The sequence below is a fragment of the Propithecus coquereli genome, unplaced genomic scaffold, assembly GCF_000956105.1.
Source record: "Propithecus coquereli isolate 6110/MARCELLA unplaced genomic scaffold, Pcoq_1.0 Scaffold68, whole genome shotgun sequence".
Classification (NCBI taxonomy): Eukaryota; Metazoa; Chordata; class Mammalia; order Primates; family Indriidae; genus Propithecus; species Propithecus coquereli.
Window position 1 is genome coordinate 860,457 of NW_012152840.1, and position 7,742 is coordinate 868,198.

Below are 7,742 nucleotides of genomic sequence, written 5' to 3' on the forward strand. Positions count from 1 at the left end.
AAGAACTCCTATCGAAACTGCATGCATGGCATTCCACGGTCAGATTTCCACCGAACTGGTGAGATAGTTACTCAGTGAGGTCAAATACAGACCTAGGCATGGTTTGCTTTGTTTCATATACGACCATAAGCCTAGCTTATGTGGAAGACACTCTGATAGCAGGTTCCTTAAGGTAGTTTCAAGTCCACCTTAGGCAAAAGCATTGTAATACTTTTAGAGAATTAGCTTAAACTGGAGACAAATACATTTAATTGCTTTTGTAGATGCCTTAGATAATGACTTTTCTCTAACAGTTGGTACTGTCATAAGAAGGCTGGTCATCTTGGTATAAATAGAAGGCATCTCAGTTGATTTCACCTCTGCCCTAAGCTTTCTTGGATTACCTTTTCCCCTTACACTTTAAAATAATATGCTAAAGTTAGAAAAAGAAGAATTTCCATACCAAACTAAACAACAGTTAAGGATTTTCTTTTATAATAATTATTCCAGCTGGGCATACCACTAAATTAATTCTTCTTAGGGTCAGTAGAGATCAGTTGTATATTGTGTTCCAAACATAGGACTTGTGCGGGTCACATGCACAGAGGTGACTTATGCGCAGGCTCTTAAAGTGGAAGTGTTTGAAAACTGAACTCATACTTTGAAGTCAAAGGAAAATGATATATGTTAATATCTAGCTTGATTTGGGAGCAAAGAATTTCAAAAAGCAAGTGGAAATTGGACTCTGCCTATGGCATCGTTTATAGTATGCCTGATTTAAGATGTGTGTAAGAGACATTTTTTAGACCGTCACTAGGAAAGAAAGGCTGTTATATCCTGCCATTTACTTTATTTTTTTAATCTACCTTATTTTTCCTAATGATTTACATCAATGCCTTTGACATTGTGGGTGTTGTCAGACAGTTCGTCACACGGGGAAAGAGCAGAGATGAGGGTTGGCAACCTCCCTGCTTGGTACTTTTCCATCAGCCTTTACTGTTACTTCCTTTTCACTCTGAAGTAGTTCCAAATCTGATATTGTAGGAACTTGATTTTATTTCCTGACTACATGAGTATTTGAAGTAAATTGGGCTATTTTCGCTTTTAGGTTTATTTAATATGCCCCACACAGAGAAGGATGTAAAGTAAAAGCAATATCAACAATAACTCACAGTTGACAAAACACATAACAAAAAAGGGCATTGTGAGGTGTAGAAAGTCAAGTTATAGGTACTCCTCAAATTCACCCTTCCACTCTCCTTCCTTTACTAGAATTCTCTACCAACTTTGAAGTGTTGGTTGGGGTTAAGATAGAATGAAAGTATAGATAGAGCTTTTTGCTTCTCAGACATTTGCCACCTCCTTCTATAGCTAAAGACAGTTAACCTCAAAGTAACTAAGAGTGCCAGACTGGAAATAGTTTCTATGAACTGTATTGGTCATAATTCGAACGATTTCTACTAGCTATGACTTGGCAAATGGCAAGAATTAATATGACTTTCTTAGTTTGTAATACTGTCAAACTATGACACCTTTGTGATCAGCCCCAAGTGAAGCTGACTGTTGTCCCCAGTGCTCCATTCTATGCATAGGTTCTAGATCATCGTTTCTGAAAATAGTACTGAAGTAGGTGGCTTGTAAGAGTCACTGCAACAACCAAACTGATGATGGGAAACCGATGAGACTGAGAGCCATCAGTATTACACCAGCGTGCTTTAGAGTTTTTATGACATACTGAACATATCATTCTCTTTTGCTATATCAAGGAAACAATGGAACCATCCATTCCTATTCTCTCCACTCTACATATTGACTACAGTGATTTGTATTATGTCATATAACATAGGGGATCTTAATACGATTTTAAATTCACTTGTCTTCACAACTATAGTTAACGTTTTTCTCTTGAATTGAATCATTCCTCGCTGACCTTGAGTTTTATTTTTGTTGCTATTTTTATTTCATTCAAATTACATTTTCTTTATCCTCAGTAACATCGTTAGCCTTATTTCCTAGTGGATGATTTTGCAGAAGAATGCATTATCCTTTGGCACTTGCATCTTACCCATGTGCACTTGCTGTATGTATTTTCTTGAGTGCAGGAAGCAGCTTTTCGTTTTCTAAATGAAGAAGAGAGAGGCCAAATGTTCTTTTCTAGCTCCCTTCAAAATATGAATTTAATTCCTTTTCCTTAATTTTGAAGGCAAATGGTGAAAAGATAATGATATGTTTGAAATTGAGTGAATAGTATTCTTTCTTCTCACTGAAACAGTGTAGAGGAACCTACCCCTTATGCAACATTTCCTGTGCAGCACTATAGATGCCTAAGAACAGCAATGGTTTCCATTTGGCTGGCTATACTTGCAATGTAGTTTGCCAAAATAGAGAAACAGGGTGCAGCCATTCTAAGACCAGATGTACTCTGAGCATGTTTCTGCCTCTATTATCTGAGGAGAGAGAGCTCTGGGTAAAGGAAGACGTGAACAACTGTGGATGTCTCACAGTCGTCAGTAGCCTTCAAATACCTCTGTCTTTTCTCCTTCCTCCTTCTGTTCACTGGACACCAATATACTTTGTCATGATGAACTATTAATTTTTCTTTTAACAAGGTATGTTCAAGAAAAAGAAAAAAGAACCAGTATTCACACCGTGTAATAGCATATGGACCTTGACATTCTAAGGTAAAATCTAAGTAAAGTCATAAAAGATTTGAAGAAAATTATGCATGAAAATTATGCATGAAAGACCCTGACATATCTGAGCTTTCCTGAGTTCTTCTGTAACATGCTACTGGAGAAGAAAACTGCGTCCTCTCATTCCCTTGGGGCCTTCATTGTAGGAGAATAATGGGAGGGATTGAGGTTGGCTTTGACTCCAAGTGGAAAATTTTGTTTCCCTGATGAGCCTGGCTAGCACTCAGGACACCAGACATTTAGCTGTAGTCATATGACTGTCACCCCATCAGGGTGACATGACTGTCACCCAGTCATATTGATACCTGCCCTTAATGCCATGAGTTTCAGTTCATCTGAGCAGCATGAAATTATTTGGGCTTAACCTGCAGCCATCAGAATTTGGAGAACAGAAGAAAATCCTGCTTTTCTTTATCTTGTGGTGCCTCGGCAAGATCCGCAAACGTACTTGCTGGTGACTTAGCACACAGTCTATCAAGGGTAGGAGAAGTGGACATGCAGCTGTGATGTGACTTATTCAGACTTTGCTGTTTTAATGGCAGAAAACCTGCTGTGACAGCACCTGGCCACCAGGGGATGTGCTGTTGCCTGAGAGCCCTTAACTTCAGGTGCCAGCACCTCCTGGGGAAGGAAGAAAGGCTTGCTGATTGTTTGTCTTTTGGTGCAGTAACGCCTTAACAGAGTCCCATCTTCACTTCTAAGGAAATAGGCATCCATTTTTTTTTTTGTTCCCTTTGTTAACTTGCCAGCGAGGGCTCAGCCCACTTTTCTGAGTTAATAAGAACCCAGAGAGAAACGAGAACGTTAGCCATGGTTCCAAACACCAGCTAAGCTCTTTGCCTCAGCCTGCTTGGTGGCAGGCCTGAGCCTGCACTGACCCGGGTGGACTTGCCTCTCTCGTGGTCCACACCTGACCTGCACGCATACCTTGTTGATAAAGCCAGCCCGCATGTGGTCACCGTAATGAGAGCTGGATCTATCACAAGTGTCCCACCTGATTTCTTGAAAGATTTTATTAGCATCCATGTTCTCCATGGCAGACATTTAATTATAAGGGCACTGATGGTCCAGTTCAGCTCTGCTTGGCTGGTTCTTCAGAATAACCATTCTAAAATCTATTCATTCTCCTTGTGTGTTATACATTGTACCTAAGAGTTTATATAATTTGATTTCATTTAATCCTCCCAGCAACTATTTGAAATAGTTACTATTATTTTCTCTATTTCACAGATAAGGAAAGTGAAGCTTAGAGAAGCTAATAAAATGTGATGGCTGGGATTGTTCAGCTAATAACTGTGTTGCTAGGGGATAGAGTCATGCCCATCTGACTCTGAAGGCGCTATACTTAAATGATACTGTGATTCTCAATTTGCGGGTAGGGGCTGTGGCTAAGACCTGTCCCCCAGTGGGGTATAGCAGAAGGACTTAGGGACTTCTGTCAAACTGCTTGTGTTTCTACTGCCCTGTCCCATCCCTCTGCCTCTGCTCCGGGAAGCATATCAGAGTGGGCAGAGTGTCTGTCACTGCCACACTGAGTCACTGTTCTGATGGGGTGTGCCATAGCCCTCGGGAGCATTATGATGGAAAAATAGCTGAGAACCAGTGGGCTGAAGGATGGCTGAAACATGCCCAAGCAATTTTTCTGGGACTTCCTGCATGAGGAGCGCTCCGTGATGGCAGAGCCATTACACCACTGCGAGTGCTGAGGAAGGAGAGAAAACAGCCATATATATGAAAAACATGAAAACATATACATGAAAAATGTAGGCAAAATGCATATACATGAAAAACATATGCATGTATTAAAATGGATATGAAAAACATACATCTACATCTATGTATTAATATATGACTCTAGGTATATATTAATATGTCCTTCTCTCCCAGTTCCGGCAGCAGCATTAGTAAGGGTGCAGCTGTTATGCATTCACTATGCAACACCTCTTCATTGCACAACTGCTGGGTGCCTTGCAGCATGAACTGGTGGGGACAAAGGCCTTGCCAGGCCTTTGAGGAGCTTACAATCCAGTGGGCATTTTGTTTTTCTTGAGGATAGCACAGTTCAATTTATAGATCAGTTCTCTTAGATCCTAATGATTCAGACAGAGCATTTTGTAGAAAAATCTTCTGAGAAGTTAAAAAAAAAATAGGGTAATACAAAGACAAGGTCCCATGCTTTTTAGTCCCGAATAGTGGACTAGGACCACATTTGGAGCTTGAGGTTTTTTTACTTAATTATAGGATTAATACCAAGTGTGACTTTTTCTGTTTCCCTTGGCAACTTCTAGTTTACAGTTAATTAGAAATGGCAGCTGACAGCAAGGAAAGACCCAGAAGAAACATTAATTCTACATTCTCAGCATTTCTGAGTTATTTGTTTAAGGGTAGAAAGGCCATTTATAACTCAACAGCCTCTGAGATCATGAGTGGAGTACATCCCATCGTGTAGCACCAGGAAAGTAGTGTTTTCTTCCTTAAGCACATCGCTTATCCTGTCATTCCCCAGCTCTAAAGCCTTCAGTGTTTCTCCACCGTCCCCAGACTCCTTCCCATGGAATTCAAGGCCCTCCACAATAGGGACCAAATGTCCCTTTTGTTGCATTTCCTTCTACCTGTAGGTTCCCCTAGAACCCTAACTAATCAAACAACTCTTCATTCTTTTAAAATATCTGACCTGTCTTGATTCTGATACTTAGCCAATGCTCTTCCCTATGAGAAGATCCCCTCCCCATCTCTACCTGTCAAAATCCTCTTATTTTGTAAAACCAAACTCAAACAACATTACCTCTGTGAAGACCTTCAATATCCGCTATTCGAATTAAGCATTCCTTATTTGTGCTAATAGCAGTTTCTTTATACTTTAGCTAAAGCATTTAATACCCCACCCCATTTTTTTTCAGTTAGCTAGGTACATTGAGGATTACATTCTTCGAAGGTAAGAAGCATGTCTTACTCATTTTGTGTCACTTTTCAATGAGAAAAAGATTTTGTATAAATGAGTATTTTTTTTTTTTTGAGACAGAGTCTCACTCTGTTGCTCAGGCTGGAGTGCAGTGACGTCATCATAGCTCACTGCAACCTCAAACTCCTGAGCTCGACAAAATGATTAATTTTTAAGTGGTTTAAGATTAAGTAAATTTTAGATCTATGGAAAAAGCACTTATGTGAAATTCCCTGATGATACTGAAGAAATCGCATTATTATCTTGAGTTTCTCTAGTCAACACTTGCATCTTTTGGATCCTTTTACGAACCAAGCAGGTTTTAACCTCAGGGCATTTAAACTAGCTGTTACCTCTCCCTGCAAATCCCTTTTTTTGTGGAGCGTCACATGGCAACTCCTTCTCAAGGCCAGCACACTGACCCATCTTACAGAGGCTTTCTCTGACCTCTCAAACCGTTGCTGGTCTTGCATTGAGACAGAAGTCTCCAGTCACCCTATCACGGTGCCCTGTTAGCACCTTCATAGCCAGGTAAGTTGTCGCTCATGTGCTCATCATGTGACTCCTAAGCTTCATGAGAGTGGAGGCCCAGTCTGCTCTGATAATCATTGCATCTCCAGGACCTAGAGTAGTGCTGGGCTCACAGTGGTGCCCCTTCCATCATACTGTATTATTTAAAATAAATGACTTTCACATTGGCTGCCAATCACTGTAACCTGTGGGGCTTAAAAAACACAGAAGTGCAAGATTGACCTCAAAGATTCTCATTCAGTAGGCCTGGAGTGACACCCTTAAATTTAGATCTAAATGTATGAATCATCAAAGACTCAGGAAAACAAGGAAAGATAAGCTTTCTATAGCTTCTGAAGTTGTGGTTGTTTTTAAGGCTGTCTATATTTATCTTGAATCCTCATCCCATATCCTTAATCCTTGTGACTGCTGCAGAGAGAAAATAAGATCAAACATGAACTTATATTAGCCATAGAAACACCCGCAGTTACAGAGTTTTAATTATTGCTTCATTAATATAAAAGTTTAATTATAGTTATAATGTATAAACAAGTTTTGGCATGTGCTCTACAAATAAAAAATGTAAATAATTATCATGCGGAATCCTGTCTCAATGCAAAACCAACAATTGCAAATGATTTTTAAGGAATGTACTGTATACATTTCAATAGTTATTGAGTTACGTTTTCTGGTAGCTCATATAAAGCACATGACATGTAATCACTTAAAATAGATGCTTATTTTATCCATAATATAATACTTTGTTATCAGATTCCATTAAAATTGTTTAGCAAATTTCCTTGAAAATAGAACTTCCCTTTTTCCCTTACATTCCTATATTTGCTATCAGACTATTCTTAGACTCTCCACTTGACTCATCACCTGGTATCTAGGCAGATCTATGATTATGACATGCTGTCTCCCTATTTACACGTAAGCCATGGGGAGGGGAGTGAATAAGAGTCACATTTGGGCATCTATTACCAGAACCACTTAGCCAGTTAGTTACAGACCCAGCACTGGAATTCCTCCTGCTTCCTATCAAAGGTGTAGCTGTATTCCTAAGTCATTAGGAAGAAAGAGAAGAGAAGAGAGAACAGAATACTCAGAGATGTCTGGCCATATCTGTGCCTTTGATAATCAGAACAACCGTGGTGAATCTCCCACAGGGATCGCCAGAAAAGATTTTCCCAAGCTTTTCTGTACCATGTAGAGCTACATTTAATTTATAACTCAAAAATATTTCTTAATACAGACTCATAATCATGCTTGCTGAAATTTCAGCCCATCCTTCTTCTTGTTTGCTGAGAAAAGAGCTGGCTGCTGTTTCCTTATGAACAGTCTCTAGAGATGTCCTTTTTCCAGATGAAAATCTGCTTTGACCTTCCAACCCCTTGAATCATTTTACTTTTTCTTCTTGGTAGTTCTGTTCTCTTCTTACTCTCTAATTTAATAGCTCTAAACTGCACATATCCACCACGCATTCCAGTTCAATATCGAGCGGGTAGGAAGTGAGTTCATGAACTCTGAAGTGTGAGAAATATAACTTTCCTTATTTTTCTGCAACTCATTCTCACTTCTATTTTGAGTTCTTTTTGTACCAAGGAGAATTTTAGGGA

The 7,742-nt window shown here is 39.5% G+C and overlaps 1 protein-coding gene across 5 annotated transcripts in view; it reads left to right on the plus strand.

Moving 5' to 3' along the window:
- The window catches only part of TPD52L1 (tumor protein D52-like 1), an 83,648-nt gene that overhangs the window by 31,625 nt on the left and 44,281 nt on the right, over window positions 1–7,742 (plus strand). The window lies entirely within an intron of this gene.